Here is a 16,586-nt window from a genome sequence, read left to right as displayed (position 1 = left end):
AAGATATAATAAAACATTTTATACAAGAGATAAAGGTTTTAGAGTCACCATTTTATTGAAGGTTTGTTTTAATCAGAAATGACTTCCAAGTGAGTCCAATCCTACACTTAGATTTGAACTCAGAGACAACTGAGAATAATAAAGATTTGAGACTTCTAGTTTACACAGCAAAGTGAAGGACTTAGGTTTGCTTATTGACAACCCAGATTGAAAGTACGCATAAGGGAAAACGGTTCTGGATCGACTTTCACCACACCCCAGTTGGGATTCTGCTGGAGTATAACAGCCTCTCACTGACCTCTGCCTCCCCGTGGCTGCAGCAATCTGTGGTTTGTGCAACTTACTTTGATTTTTCAATGCTCTAAAGACCGATTGTAATGTTGACAACAATCTTGGCTTTGATCGAATAGCTAAGTAGCTGTTGACACTTGACTTTGTTGAGTAAATGGGAAGTCTCAAATCTTTGGTGCAGCCATCCTTAATATTGCACAGGATTCATGTTATAAGCCCTATGCATACCAAAAAGAAAAAAAATGATGTTTAAGTCCTTTATATAAAATGGCATTTGCATGTAACCTATGAGCATCTTCCCATATACTAAGACATCATTTCTAGATCCCTTGCAATTCCTGATACAGTGTACATACAATGTGAGTAATTGTTAGAATGTGTTGTTTAGCGGGGGCCAAGAAAAACAAATCTACACCTGTTTAGTACAGGCACAACTGGAGTGGGGCACTGTGGTTCCCACTTAGTTGAATCCACAGATGGAGATATGGACCACTCTCTATTTAAGTCAGCCTGACAATATTCCAGACAGAGGATTCTGTTACACACCTCTGCATGCAGCATCTGGAGATACCAGACCCTGTCATCTACTGGCCAGTTACAGGACCATGAATGAAGCCTCCAGCCCCACACCTATGGGTTCTGCTGTGGCTCTGCTAAATTCTTGGTCCATTTTCTTAGAAAGCCAGAAAAGCGACTTGCATCCCTGAATCCCACAAGTAGTATCTATTTCCTAAACTGAGTTTCCTGATTAGTAGGACTTTAATTTCATAAATAGAAAGCCATTTCTGTCATTCATTAGTTCATAACTTAATCAGTGGATATCTGAGTTACATTTAGCCACCCACTTCTAGTGTGACCATCTTGATGAGAGGCTATTTGAAGTGTACATTTCTTGCTATCCCTGAGGTTTAATAAACAAAACCCCATCTTTGTACATACACCATATGGCCACAAAATTATAGGGTAAACAAAGGAGACCCATGAATGAACTCCAGACAGTGTACCTGGTGGAAGCTGCTTAGGAGCCATTCTGTCTAAATAAAAGGAAGGTTTTAACTTTAACAGTAAAATTACATACATAAAACAGTTATTAGGCAAAAATTATAGTTACAATATTTAGCCCATTTTCATTTGGCAAATTAAGGGAAATACTTTATCATCTGTCCTATCTTTGAGAATCTAAAATTCTCTGTGCTGACTATACAAAAAGCAACTTAATCTTCTTTTGTTTTTAAGAATAAAAAAAAATAGAACTATGTTTATCCCTGTGTGCCTGGGTATATGTGTGTTCACCATGTGGTCAAAAGGGATATTCTAGAGTGTGCCGTTGACCTCTGAACCATCTCTCCAATCCTGCAACGAAATCTTCTCGACTTCCAGTGTCAAGTGGACTCTGCTTGGTCCCTACATAAAATACTGATCCTGGAAAGTTACTCTTTGGATCTGTGCTGAAACTCACCTATATGTGCTTGCTTTCAGGGAAAGAACAAGATAAAATCAGTGACCCTGTAAGCCAGGTGTGCAAACTGCATGTATCAGGCTTTCCTCAGAGCCATCAATCAATGACACACACCTGAAAACCTTGTCTCTTTCGTGAGAGGCAGTGGCTGCCCTACTGACCCATGTGTGACCAGTATTGGAATCTAACATTATGAGTGTTACTGAGGGTGGGCCTCTGGGTCTCTATTCCTGCATCTTTGTATGTGTCACCTCCCATCTCTGGTTGCCCAGGAGCTCAATTCTCACCATTCTCCAGTCTCCAGAAAGGGCAGCTAAGCGCTTCCTCAAGGCTGCAAGACCTAGAGGTGGTTTCCCCAGGTTCTTTTTGCTGTTGGTTTTCTCCTGGGAACACCCTACCCTCCTGAGACTGATTAACTCACAGCAGGGGAAGTCGGGCCTTAAGGTGACTATTAATGGGGAGGTTAGTGGCCTGTGGCGGAGGGAAAATTGCCTGGGAAGTACTTTTGCCCTCCAATCACAAAACCTGGCAAGCTTGTGCCACAACTAGTCAGGACTGGCTGGCTGTCAGGTTCTGGAATTTCAACAACTTGTTGAGAATTTAATAACATTTACATTGAAGTATTTAGAAGTAGAATTAAATAAATTATATTTAAAATGAAGTCAGTAAATCCCAAAACCTAGTTATTTCTAAAATGTTCTAACATTCTACCAAGGGTTTTGTGTCTGCTGAGCCTGTTGGGGGCAGGCTTTTAGAGTGGGGTGCTCTATGTGGCCTTTGAACTTTGTGTTCAGGGCCTCGAATCAGCCACTCCAGGAACATTTACACCACGAAAACTGGCAAATGTTGTGAATTAGGGCTTGACTTTTCTTTTATTTTGTTGCCTGTGATTAGGAACGTAATGAAGAAAACATTATTTTACATTAAACTTGAAAGTAGATTGAATCTATTGCCATCTCATGAGGAAAACGCCAAAAACCACACAAACAAACAAAAAACACCTGCATGAGGAAATTTTTCCCTAATTTTTGAAAATGATCTGACTTGATGAAGATTTGCTCATGTTATCAACAAATGAGGGAGTTTCCACGTGTGGCCATTCTTTCTCTTTATTCTAAACTATTAACTGGAAACACCAACCTGCATTCTTGTCGGAACTACACCTGTTCTATCTGTTGTGCATAGAGTGTGACAACCCCCTTCCAAGCATTCTAAGAAGATTAAATCAATGTGTGTGTGTGTGTGTGTGTGTGTGTGTGTGTGTGTGTGTGTGTGTGTGTGCGTGTATCCATGTGTGTACAGGGTGTACCTGTGTCCATACACATGTGGGGGTAACATGTGAAATATTAGATTCCAATGCTGGTCACACATGGGCCAGTTGGGTAGCCACTGCCTCTCACAAAAGAGACAAGGTTTTGGGGTGTATGTCATGGCTGTGCCTGGCTTTACATGTGTGTGCTGGGGAACTAGACTCAGGTCTTCATATCTGCATTATAAGTGCTCTTTCCCTGTGCATCTCCCAGTCCCCAGTTTATTCTGTAGACATGTGTTTGTATTTGTGTGCCATAGGTTTTTTACTTCTTACTTATAGTCAATATCTTTGTGTTTCTGTCAAACCAGTTGTTAAACAACACACCACTGCCTGTAAGATAGGATTGCTTTGCAAACTTTACTCCTGCCTGAACCACAGAGTGAAAACCTTTCCAATAATATCACTTTGAATACAGTTGAAATAGCAACGCGGTTAGACAACAACAACAAACAAACAAATGAAAAAAATACATTGGATGTGTCTGGTATGGGATTGTCTATATGTTTCCTCTACGAAGAGCAAATATTGTCAATCAACCCAAAAGCAGGCTGCAGAGAAGTCTCCTGCTTTGCTGCACAGGAACCCCTAACATGAAGAAAAGACAATCCATTTCCAGCCATCTCTGGCTTATAGAATAAGATTTTCCCATGAAGAACAGTAAATGGATACACATCACAAATTAGTGTGTTCTGCTAAGAAAATGTTAAGGATTACAATGTAGACATTTTAGTGTCCCTATGTTTACTTAGAGTGAATTAAAAGGAAGATCTTATCAGTTCCTAGATTTGGTTTGCTTACACCCTGCGCTACTTTCTGGAGGTGCCCTTGTGATCTGCGGGTTGCAGAGCTTGTTTTTATAGGCTGAGTTATTTGTCTACTTTAATTCATTTTAAACGGTTCCCATAAGCTGTTTCCGTGTCACATTCCACACTCAGAAGGTGGGGCTGTTGGTTGCTTCTCCCGTAGAAATAAGCAAATGTTCTTGGAGCAGCAAAACTCTGAGGATTTCCCTCCTTCCCAGTTTGTACGCATGAAAATCTAGAATTTGTTATTAAATGAAAGTGGGGAATGGAGTGGAGGGGGGGGAAGAAAAATGAGGAGAGGGGAGGAGAAGAGATGAGTGGAGAGATAACCAGCCAGGAATTCATGCAGTATTTTCTGGGAAAGTGTTTTCCTTCCCTGGGAGTTGAATTCTTAAGAGGAAGGGATAAAAATAATACCTGAGTAAGTTGTATTTGATCAAGGATGTGCAGGCTTCTAATGGAGACAAACCTTGCATGCAAAGCTCTTGTTCCCTTTGGAAAGTAGCTAGCTTGCCAGACAGAGTTCTTACAGTGCACATTTTCCTACTGGTGGTTAGACAGAAGGGTTTTGTTTTCAGGCTTTAAATATTGAGGTTATGTCAGGCTCTTTAGCAGGACAGCCATTTTACCTAACTCATCACAAATGATGCTAAAAGGGCAACTTTAACAAAGTTTTGACCTCTGGAGATTTTGCTCTTTGAGGGTGTGCAGTGTGGGATATTTGTTTGTTTGTTTGTATATGTGCTTCCCTGACAGGGTATCTAAGATGAGATAGCTGATCCATACAGAAATGGAAAACTTTTTATGTTGTGTTAGCATATACTAATTATGTATAGTGGGTTTTATTATGACATTTTCATATATATGCATAATGTACTTTGATCATATTTGCATAGACATAGTCTTACCCTTCCTTGTCCCTCTCCCATTCCCAAGATTCTTCTTCCGAAATTGTTCTTTGACTTTCATGTCTTGGGGGGAAGGGTGGAGAAACAGCAAGCATCAAGTACATATAGTATTGATAGCCCTAATGACTATCTTGAACTTGAAAAGTGCAAGAATGTTACCGACAATAGATAGTGTCCAAAAGGCCAGGCTCTAAAGAAGAATGATTAGTGAACTGGCTGGGGTCACCCTTGGAATAGTTTGTAGCTGCTTATAATATTCATTGCAGACATCATAGATTGCCATGGAAGAAGACCATGTTGCACGAGGAGGGTAGGACATGAAGTTACTTATATATTATACAAAATTGACCTTCAATTGGACCTAAAAATATATCATATGCTATAATTTGAACATGAAATTTCCCCTCACAGGCTCATGGGCTAAATGCTTGGTCCCTAGGTAGTGGCAGTATTTGAGAGATTCTGGGAACTTTAGGTGGTAGGGTCTAGTTGGAAGAAGTAGGTCACACAGAGGAGAGAGGAGGCAGGGGGTGTCTTTTAAGGTTATTCTTGCTCCCTTCCTCACTTTCTGTTTATTATGAGTAGATCAGCCTCTACTCTATGCAGCTGCAAACATGATGCTCTGACCAAGCCCCAGAGACTGAAGCGCCTGAAATTATGAGTCAAAATACAGCATTCTTCTCTATGCTTGTTCTCTCGGAGATTTTGGTTATAGCTTCATAAAACTTAGCTGACACACCAGAGAGAGAAAATTGAGCACATAACACAAGTTTAGCTTGCTATGACTAAGGTTAACCTTTTTTCCCCAAACTCTGTGTGTTTATTATGCATAGAGTGTATGTGTGTGTATATGTATCTATTTTACATGCATATTGATTATATCTATAAATATATACATATATTATTTTTGGTTTTTGAAGCAGGTTTTGCCATGTAACTCAAACAAATTCTTTAAGACTTTTAACAAGATCTGAGATGTTTGTGAACAGAAGATTTTGTGCTTAAAAAACCTAGGTGTGTGTGTGTGTGTGTGTGTGTGTGTGTGTGTGTATTTGTCACTGGAGGAAGCCATAGGAATAAGGAGGCAAAAATCCCCGGTGCTCTGGGGCTGCCCAGCCTAGCTAATCAGGAAGCTCTGCTACAGGGAGAAGTGGAGGATGGTAGGAAAGGATGCTGATATAAACCTCTAGCCTCCACACTCATGCGTACACGCACGTACATTCACACATGTGCATACACAAACACACAGACACTCACACCACACACATGGACACAGGAAAACACGACAGAAAATCCAATTATACAAATACTAAGTACTAAATTTTAATATCCATCAGGGCTGGCTCAGCAGTTAAAGAGTACTTGCTGCTCTTGTAGAGGACCGAGATTTGGTTCTCACCCACATGGCCACTCAGAAGCATCCACACCTCCAGCTCCAGGGTAGCTGGCTCGACTTCTAGCTTCTCTAGGCATCGTGCACACGTGGTGTGCAAACACACACACAGGCAAACACTCACGCACACAAGTTAAAAATAAATACACCTTAGAAAGTGAACTCCACCAGGAGTTGAGTAAAAGTCAGGCTCCATGCTGAGCCGATCCGCCCTTTCCACTGTAGCTGGTCTAGATGTAAATCACGGCTTTGTTCCCCGGCTTTCACTCACGGGCCTCTTTGATCGTGGCTTCACACAAGGAAAAGATACTTCCTTGTGCTAAGCAAGCGGTTAGCTTCTCATAACCCCCTACAACAAAGACCCCTCTGTGAGGACCAGGAATTCCTCTTGGAATACAGGGAAGGCCCCCAGCTGAACCGTATCCAAGGAAGATGTTGCAAAGCTTGTTGGGAGAAAGGAGCTCTGCGTGAGATCTTTTCTTTCTGTTCAGATACTGGCCTTGCTTAGGGTTGGGGGTGGGAGGCCATCAAAGGAAAACAGAGGCCCAACCTGAATGTGTTTGCCAATTACAAGGAAAAGCGCCGGGTGCCAGCTCAGGCTTATCATGTCCAGAGTGTAATGCCTTTTGGAAAGAAACCGGTTTCCCTCTCGTGAAGAGAACAGAAGAAAAAAGGCTGTGATAAAAACTGAGGCCAAAACCAATCTACAATTAAGTCATGGCTGGCTCAATTCCCCTCTGTCATGCCCACCAGGGAAGCCAGCATGGGGCCACCAGTTATAGACTGCCAGTCTTGAGGCTTGGCATTCAAGGCTGTCCTGATCTAACCTGAGCCCATCTTCTAACTTTGAATCCTACCCAGCTTCCTCGACGTCACCCACAAACCTTCTCCACATACCGTTCTCTCGTCCTTCCACTCTCCTCAGGCCTCACGGGGGACGGTCTGTGGAATGACTGTTAACTACCTATGCGTGAGCCTGTCATGTCCCTGACATGTATGTGTGTTCTCTAGTAATGTTAGCACCTCTTCCTTCACTCTTCTTTCCTATCTCTCTCTTTCTCTCTCTCTCTTTCTCTCTCTCTCTTTCTTTCTCTCTCTCTCTCTCTCTCTCTCTGTCTGTCTCTCTCTCTCCTCTTCTCTCTCTCTCCTCTTCTCTCTCTCTCCTCTTCTCTCTCTCTTCTCTTTCTTCTTTTTCTCTCTCTCTCCTCTCCTCTCTCTCTCTCCTCTCTCTCTTCTCTTTCTTCTTTCTCTCTCTTTCTTCTCTCTCTCTTCTCTCTCTCTCTCTCACTCTTTTTAGGGGAAGTGGTTTTTTAGAGACAGGGTTTCTCTGTGTAACATCTCTGGCTGTCCTGGAACTCAATCTGTAGACCAGGCTGGACTCGAGCTCACAGAGATCCTCCTGCCTCTGCCTCCTGAGTGCTGGGACAAAAGGCATGCACCACCACCACCTGTCTCCTTCACCCTTCTTGGAGCAGAAATTCCTCTTCCTGTGACAGGTACTTGAGCTCTCTGATAATGACAACCCCTTGCAGGAAAAAGCCAGAAAATTCAGTAGTGATGAACAGGAGAGGTAAGGATTGCCAGCCTGCTTCCATAAGAGGGCCGCCTGGAGACCAACCTCCTCAATGCATGTGGGCAGGAAGTGGCAATGGGAATGGCAGCTGCCATATCTGTACCTATCACCTGCCAGTCCTGAGTTGCCGCAACGTGCAAACCTCAAATGAAGGAGCCGAGCAGAGGCATAGAGGTTGAGAGATCTGCTCCAGGCAACACAGCTCGTAAGGGGTGATGCTAAGATTCCAGTTCAGAACATTCCGGCTGTGGGGCTAACCCCGTCTTTCCAAATGAAAACACCTTTGCAAAGATGTGAGCCACTAGCCACATTTGCCAGACGTCCGCCCGGAGTCCAACCATGGACTCGCTGAGTTCTCAGCTCAGACGTGGCTCCACCTGGGAACTAAACAGCAGACAGAGTACAGAGTCTATTCCGTGGGCAGTGGCTGAGGCAATACAAAACTGTTTACCAACAGACAAGGGACTTGATGCCTCTAGGGGTTTAATGTCCTTGAATGTGCTGAGGAGAAGATCACTAAAGAGCTCTAGCCAGTAGAACGCTCCACGTCCTCTTTCTCCATTAGCTGATATGTTAGCATCTACCCACACACAGCACATGCAGTGTGGCTGGGTAGTGCCACTGAGGAACCAAGCATCTGACTGTACCTAATTCTCAGTGATGTAAATTAAGAGCTACACGGGGCCAGCAGTTACCAATACAGGACTGTGCAGCTCTGGAACATTCCAACAGGTGAACAGCACTTTGCCAGTCATCTGTCTTACAGCACCAGGCCTCACGCTTATTTATGTTTTGATTGTAAGCTTTATGTCTTGAAGCACAACGGGAATTGTTCAGAGTATTGATGGGCAAGGAGGCCCCGAAGGAGATAATATGCATAAAGGCTTGAAAGCCTTTGAAACCCACCCTGCTGGCTGGAAATAGAATTGCGCAGAGTTTCAGAGATTATAGGGGAAAGCCGTGAGTGTTGCAGAACGGGGAGCCTTGGAGGCATAACTGAGGGTTGTAACGACAGGCAGCACCGAGTCACTCAAGGACCCCTGCCCAGGAGGGGCTTGATGAAAACTATGCCGGACAAGACAGATACCACCCATGTATTGGATCCTGGAAGTCCAAAGAGGGCATCAGACGGGTCACCTAGAGCCAGAGTCTAGGCCATAGAGAGTTGCCCAATGTGGGTGCAGGGAACGCAGCTCAGGTCTTCTGGAAGAGCAGCAAGCTTTCCAACAGCTGAGCTGTCTCTCCAGCCCTTGTAGTTTAAACACTGCTCTCTCGGGGGTCTATCCTTGGCTGCTCTCTCAGGGGGTCTATCCTTGGCTGCTCTCTCGGGGGGGTCTATCCTTTGCTGCTCTCTCAGGGGGTCTAGCCTTGGCTGCTCTCTCAGGGGGTCTATCCTTGGCTCAGCTGCACACGTACCTGTCACTCTAATTGCCTGCCTCCAGTTGTTTCCCATGAAGCTCTGTCTCTGGTTGTAATATCCGTCTACCCACCATGTGACGTGCCCAGTGGTGGGTGGAGGAGAGTGACCTATTGACCTTTCATGATTTTAGTTCTTAGCACCTGCTTGACTCAGTAATGTCTCCCTGCAAAGCTGTGGACGTTGAAGAGTAGCCTTTAACAGATAGTTCAGTATCTTTTTCAAAGCAGAAACATGACATCATCAGTTCCTCTGAGATACCACACCAGGAAATAAGGCTGGGGCCTCAGCACTGAGCCCTTGCTGGGGCCTCCTCTCTCAAACATTCCCATTGCTCCTTCTGCGTCTTTGGCCCCAAACTTTTCAGTCTATCCATGTAGAACTGCCTTCCTTCTTCCAGTCTTTCTCCATGGAGCGCTGCAGACCTGCCCAAGTGAAAACCCTTGACCCCTCCAGGCTCTTTACTGATTGGCTCTTTGGGAGAAGGATGGAGTGGGAGAGCAATGAAAGAGAGATCTTGAGAGAGAGAGAGAGAGAGAGAGAGAGAGAGAGATCTTGAGAGAGAGAGAGAGAGAGAGAGATCTTGAGAGAGAGAGAGAGAGAGAGAGAGAGAGATCTTGAGAGAGAGAGAGAGATCTTGAGAGAGAGAGAGAGAGAGAGAGAGCGAGAGAGAGAGGAGAGGAGAGGAGAGGAGAGGAGAGGAGAGGAGAGGAGAGGAGAGGAGAGGAGAGGAGAGGAGAGGAGAGGAGAGGAGAGGAGAGGAGAGGAGAGGAGAGGAGAGGATAGGATAGATGAGGTTAGGGAGAGAAACCAGGGGCTAAGGAAATTCCCAAGAATCCACAAAGATGACCCCAACTAAGACTCCTAGCAATAGTGGAGAGAGAGCCCGAACTGACCTTCCCCTGTAATCACATTAGTGAATACCCCAGCTGTCATCATAGAGCCTTCATCCAGCGACTGTCAGAACCAGATACAGAGATCCACAACCAAGCACCAGGCCGAGCTCTGGGAATTCAATCGAAGAGAGGGAGGGGTAGGATGAAATATATGAGCAAGGGATGTCAAGATCATGATGGAGAAATCTGCTGAACCAAGCTTATAGAAACTCAGGAACTCTAGACCCACAGCTGTGGAGCCTCTGTGGGACCAAACTAGGCTCTCCATATGCAGGAGGCAGTGGTGAGGCTTGGACTGTCCAAGGGGCCCTGGCAGTAGGACCAGGATCTCTCCCTGGTGCAGGACCTAGTTTGCTGGAGCCAGTTCCCTATGGTGGGAAGCCATGCTCAGCACCAGTGCAGGGAGGAGGGGCTGGGTCCTGTCCCACCTTAATGTGCCAGACTTTGTGGACTCCCTATGGGAGTCCTTACCCCTTGGGAGGAGTGGATGGGAAGGGCTGGGGGAGAGGCAGGGGTGGGGGGAGAAGGAGAAGGGTGGCGGGGTAGAACTGTGGATGGAATGTAAAATGAAATTTTAAAAAAAATCGAAAAATAAATAAATAAATAAATAAATAAATAAACATCAAGAATCCAGAAAGCTCATTCCCCCTCCCAGAAGGTTGTCACTCTGTAGCTCAAGCCACACAGCATTTACCACAGCTTCCTGGTACCTTGACACAAAGCAGGAGCTCAGAATTCTTTGTTGGCTAAGTAAACAGCACCCCTTGCTTCCTCTTTGTCAGGTCTGCCTACAGGCCTTCCTGTCCTAACTGGCCATCACCAGTTGCCCGCATTCCTGACTCAGAATGTCAGCATCTCAGAGCAGCCCTGTGGTACCGTCTCTCAGTGCTGAGTCTCCAGGATATAGCCGGTGTTATTTATGCACTACAGACCGTTGAAGTTGTGTGTAAGCTTTCTTGCCGCCTTGCTCTCCCAGGATAGATGGATTGCTCCCTGAAGGCATACACTTTACCTTACTCACGCTGTCCTTACCAAAAAGGACAGAATGTACTCGGAATGCTCGTGATAAATAATTAAAAGTGTAGTAAAAGTTAAGAACAATCGGATGCTGAGGGATATTCAATTAATGTTTTTAATTTTTAGGAAACTACTATATAACAATAATAGATACTGACAAAAAGGACATGGCTAACAAAATATGAACTCGAACCACTGAATGTGTGTAACCATCTGGTGTTAGATGGTAGGTTAGAGTTCATTATCTTGTTGGTTACAAGTCCTAAACTGTGTCTGTATATAGTGAAGTAGTTTACTAAATAGAGAAGTGAAAATCTGAACGTTTCTTTGCCTTCTAAATTCTATACACCATTTTCACTATAAGTAAAGATATTTTCTAAATTATGTATTTTATTAAATGTTTATACTTTTACTAGTTGAAGCATTGCTTGATACATCCCCAAGGAGCAAATTCATTTAATTTAATTCTTCTCTTTCTCCCTCTCTCTCTCTCTCTCTCTCTCTCTCTCTCTCTCTCTCTCTCTCTCTCTTTCTCCCTCTCTCCTTCCCTCCCTCTCTCCCTCTCTCTATCTATCTTTCTCATCTTTCTCTCTCCTTCCTTCCTCCTTCCTTCCTTAGTTGACACTATGTCCATCAGAGCGGAAGCATATTGCTAAGCGGTGTTTATGCGCACCACCCACAAGTATGTTAATATGTCTAAGCTACTAACAAAACACCCTGGACTGGGAGTTTGTAAACAACAGAAATAATCTTTCTCACAGTTCTGGAGGCTGGGAAGTATAAGATCAAGGCTCTAGCAGACTGGTTTCTGCTAAGTCCCTATGTCCTAGATAGCTATCTTTTTATGGTGATCTTGCTTGGTGAAGGCCAAGGGAGCTCTCTAGGGCCTCTTTGTCAGGACCCTGCCCTCATGTCCCCTGGCTTCCCAAAGGCCCCACCTTTTTGATGCTGGGATTGTTTCAGCATCTGAATTCTGAAGGGAACACAAGCCTTCAGATGTTCAGATATAGTCCATAGCGCTAACAAGTCCAACATGCCCAGTGTGTGGTGAACAGCTTACATGTTATGCCATTTAAATCTCATTACAATCTCATTTTATGAATGGGAACACTGAGATGTTAGTTAATTGTTGATTGATTGCTAAGTGCCCGGAGCTGGGCTGCCAAGTCAGGCCTAACAAACCCCGGATCTCTTGCCTGCCTGGGTTATTCCAGGCCAGAAACCCTAGGGCAACATCGTTGCCCTTTGCCCTTCGGGAAAAGCCATATTCTGTCATCTCCCTGTGCAGCCTGCTGTGAAGATGAGGCAACAAGTATCCCTCAGTTTTCTGCTTTGTTGTTGTTGCAGGAAGAGAAGTTAGACACCGTAGAAGCCTAATGGACCCCAGCTCCCCAGCAGGTAAGCTGGCGTTTTCCATTTCATGCGCGGTGGGGGGGTCTGCCCTTGACATTTTTCATTAATTCTCTTTTGTTTCGTGTAACATTGAAGTCAGTGGACAGAGCGAGTCCCCAAGTCGGCTTCTTTTGGGCTCATTCAGCTTTCAGTTCGATTATGTGATTTAAAGCTTTTTGTTGCTATTTTGTTGTTTGAACATTTTTAAATTTTTATTTGGTTTTATATGTGTGTGTGCACATGTGCCTGTGTGGAAATCAAAAGACAGCTTATAGGAATCGGTTCTCTTCTTCTGCCACAAGAGGCTTGACTGGGGCCTTGAACTCAGGCCCTAAGTCTTGGCAATGGCACTGCCCTGCTAAACCATCTTGCCAGCTCCCTCTGCAGCTCCTCGTGATTATTTTCTACTTTTATTGTTGGGAAGAGAATTAAAAATGTGTGTGGCACGGACAGCAAACCAACCAGATCTTCACAGTGAGAGATTCCCACTTGCCCAAAGAGGTTGGGACATCTCCAGTGCCGTTCACTCCCCTCCCCCGCACACTGGCTCTAAGTGTCTTCACAGGACTGTAGGCTCAGCCCTCTAGGAATTTGTTAGGAATCCATCTTACTTAGGGCTTCAGAAGCTACCCACAATGCCCAGCCCTCAGGAGACTCCGGTGTATCCGTCAGGTGAGGAGCCAGGTCCTGGGTTACCGTTATACCTCCTGTTACGGTTTGAATATGAAATACATCCCTCGGGGTTATGTGTCGGAGGCTTGGTATCCACCCAACCGGGTCGAGGTATTGAGGAGGTGCTGGACATTTTAGGAGGAAACACCTGGCAGGAGGAAGTAGCTCACTCGGGGCGTGTCCTTGGGGATTCCACCTTGCAGTGGCATCTTCCTGACTCTCTCTGTGGCCTGGCTGCTTTTGGGCATATGTTCCCACAACCATGACCTTCTGCCTGACCTCATGCCCAGAACAGTGGATCAGCTAACCCTGGACTGAGGCTAGAAAACTAAGTCACAATAAATCCTACCTCCTTTTAAATAACCCGCTGGGTATTTGTCACGGAAATGACCGAAGCAACCAATTGCATTTCTTTCCGTTTATTTCTGACTTCTCCTCCCTGTACCAGCTAACTTGCGGGACCATATCCTCCATTTCAGCTCCAGGCAACCAGCCTGTTACGCCCTACTCCATGTATCCCAGCCACAGTGTAGCCATTATCCTTGCTCCTTCTGGAAAGTTCTAGACCATCATGCTGTCCCGTCTCCGCAGAGTTCTTTCATCCTTTCAGATTCATACCATCAGCCTGTCTATTCTTACTGCCACTCAGTCTGAGAGTGTGAGGACCTGGCCCCGTAGCCACTCTGCATCACTCAATGCCCGAGTGTGTGCAGGGACCTCATTTCATCTACATTTCAATCCCCTTTCATGGCTACATCCTGACCTTTCCATCAACTGATGGTTCTAAATAATGAGGCCATCGTCTCTTAGTACAGCAGATTTCTCATGCTCAAAGGTGTCGTGTAACTGCTTCTGTTTGTTTCTAGCTGTATAGAACTCTCATCTAATAGCCAATAAAATAAATCTATTTAAGTTTAGGCTGAAAAAAATGCACTGGGAAGGTCATATGCAAATATGATAATAGGGAGGTAAGATGAAAGAGCAAAGGAAACAGCCAAAGATGAGATTAGGAAAGACGTGAAGGGAGCTGTATGGCCAGGCAAAGAGACAGGCAGTGGTGCCCTAGAGGATCATGAAGGTCTGTGAGCGTCCTTTACTCTACAAGGCTCCTGGCTTCAAGTGAGTCATTACAGTCAGTGCTTACAGCTCACTACAGTTGCGAGATTTCTCTGTAAGTCGCTGTAAACAGGACCTTGGTGGATTCCAAACCACCGCTAGCAGGTCGCTGTCCCATCCCATCCCATTTTCAGCGGCTCGTTGGTACACACGGCCTTGTTTTATGTTTCTCTTTCAAGTCACCTTATTTGAAAATGTTACTAATTCACCTTTTAGGCTGATTTGAGGCTAGCAGCACTGTAGCTCACTCCAGGATGAGACTTATCTGTTGGATCATTTCCTCCGAGATGCACACTGCAGCCTTCCTTAACTTAGCACCACCGGACAGCACCTTGGTGCTGTGCTTGGGGCCTTTGAACAGCAAAACAAACAAAAATGGGACACAAAATGGACAGCAGAGAATGCGCTTATGCAGAATAATAAGTCAATCAAGGAGACGGAAAACTATCCCGTGTGAGCTGCGCTAGAGACAGATGAGTCTCCTTTTTGCCGCTCTGCACGAGCCCATGTGTGGCTGCCACACAGCATCATCTGAGCACTGGTGTTTGAGTTATTAATAAATCCTGTCAAGGGAGCAGCATTCAAAACTGTAGACCACAAGAAATGAGGATGAAGGATAGCTATAAAATGTCAGTTAGCAGCTGGTGTGTAAGAAGTGCTGTGTAAACTTGGTGTTTCTACTGTCATCTTCCCTATTGCATGATATTAAATAGCCTGAGGCAGGGGCTGCAGAGATGGCTCAGCAGTTAAGAGCACTTGGCTGCTCTTCCAGGGGTCCTGAGTTCAATTCCCAGCAACCACACAGTGACTCCCAGCCATCTGTAATGAGATCTGGTGCCCTCTTCTGGCCTGCGTTCATATAGAACACTGTATGCATTGTAAATAAATTAATTTATTAAAAAATTCTGAGGCATTGGGCATCTCTGGGAAGGTTCCAGGTGGAGCAGTGATGATAACTGTTCAGGTCTGTGGTCTAAAAGGATCTTAGGACTGTGTGGCTAATGTGGGGGACATGAACAGATGTGGAGACCGACTAGGAAACAGTACTGTAATCTGGGTATTGACAGAAATATGATATTGTCTTAGAACAGGGCATAAGAAATAGCCATGGCTGGAAGGAATGGGCCCAAGAGAGAGCCAGGCCTGGTAGCACGTGCCTGTAACCCGGCACTGCAGTCACTCCCAGAGCACCTCACTTCTGGAGTAATTGTGCAAGTTGTGCACATCAAGTTCTCCACTTCTGCGTGCCAGCTAGGTGTAACACAATCCAACCAACTTTTTGCCCTAGCTGCCCTGAGGTAGCACCAGATTCCAGAAATTAAGGACCAAGGCCACAAGGCTGTCCCCCTACCTCCACCACTTCACATGCTGGTTACAAACCTGGACCCTGAACATGTGGCCAAGCAGTCATAAATCAGGGTTTTCAAGGTGCCCTCCTTGGACTCAATAGTTTGTTTGAATGGCTCACAGTACTGAGAGTAATTAATAGGATATATTTGCTGGCTTGTTACAAAGGATATTTAGAGAATTGGATGAGAAGTCAGGTGATGCAGAACAAAGGCAAGGTCTAAGATGGTCACAAGGGCAGAGACTTCTGCCCTATGGAGTTGAGGAGCACCACCCTCTCAGCACACAGGGACATTTATACACTCTCTGTGGGGTTTGTAGAGTTCAATCTCTATCTTATTTTCAGTATCTACCATCAGCACCAACGTACACATACACACACACAAGAGAGACAGACAGACAGACATACAGACAGAGAAGAGCAAGAGAGAGAAGGAACAGAGAAACAAAGAGAGAGATAAATGGATGATACTGAAATAACCAAAACCTCTACTTGGTGCTGTGGTGATGGTAATATCCCGAGGCTACCCAGGGAACCCAGCTTCAGTAGGGTAAACTCAGCATCATAAACTCAAATGTGGACAGCAGGGTCCCTTTTGTCAAGAGGCCCCTAGGACTCAGGAAGTTCCAGGAGCTTTTGAAGCTCTGTGCCAGGAACCAGAGACAATGATCAAATCTATTTACTTTTACCATAGCTCCCTATATGATTTTATGTGTACTTTGACCAGCCCTCTGGTCAAACAGCCTAAGAAGAAAAAATTGGTCATAAAAAAATAAAAGGGGATCCCAGATGGATCAAACAAAGCAGACATGCTGCAAAGACTGGTCATGCTGGGCTTCTTCTGTGACTTAGACCAGAAGCCAGTAAGTGGCATTTGCCTATAAACTAGCACTTTGGAGTCTAAAACAGGAATGTCTTGAGTTCAAGATCAGTCTTGGCTACATGAACCATGACTCTAAAACTAAATAATATAATATAATATAATATAA

General features: G+C 44.8%; 1 protein-coding gene across 4 annotated transcripts in view; it reads left to right on the top strand.

Annotated features, from left to right (window-relative positions):
• The window catches only part of Pgcka1 (PDCD10 and GCKIII kinases associated 1), an 80,863-nt gene that overhangs the window by 49,648 nt on the left and 14,629 nt on the right, over positions 1–16,586 (top strand). For 3 of the 4 annotated variants that reach the window (XM_075943477.1, XM_075943472.1, XM_075943471.1), the window contains exon 2: positions 12,417–12,467. The exons of the other annotated variant lie outside the window; for it this stretch is intronic. The gene's annotated coding sequence lies outside the window, so the exon portion shown is untranslated. The remainder of the gene's footprint in view (positions 1–12,416; positions 12,468–16,586) is intronic. 4 annotated transcript variants of the gene reach the window in all.

The sequence above is a fragment of the Microtus pennsylvanicus genome, chromosome 12, assembly GCF_037038515.1.
Source record: "Microtus pennsylvanicus isolate mMicPen1 chromosome 12, mMicPen1.hap1, whole genome shotgun sequence".
NCBI classification, from domain to species: Eukaryota; Metazoa; Chordata; class Mammalia; order Rodentia; family Cricetidae; genus Microtus; species Microtus pennsylvanicus.
This window is presented reverse-complemented; position numbering and strand designations above follow the sequence as displayed.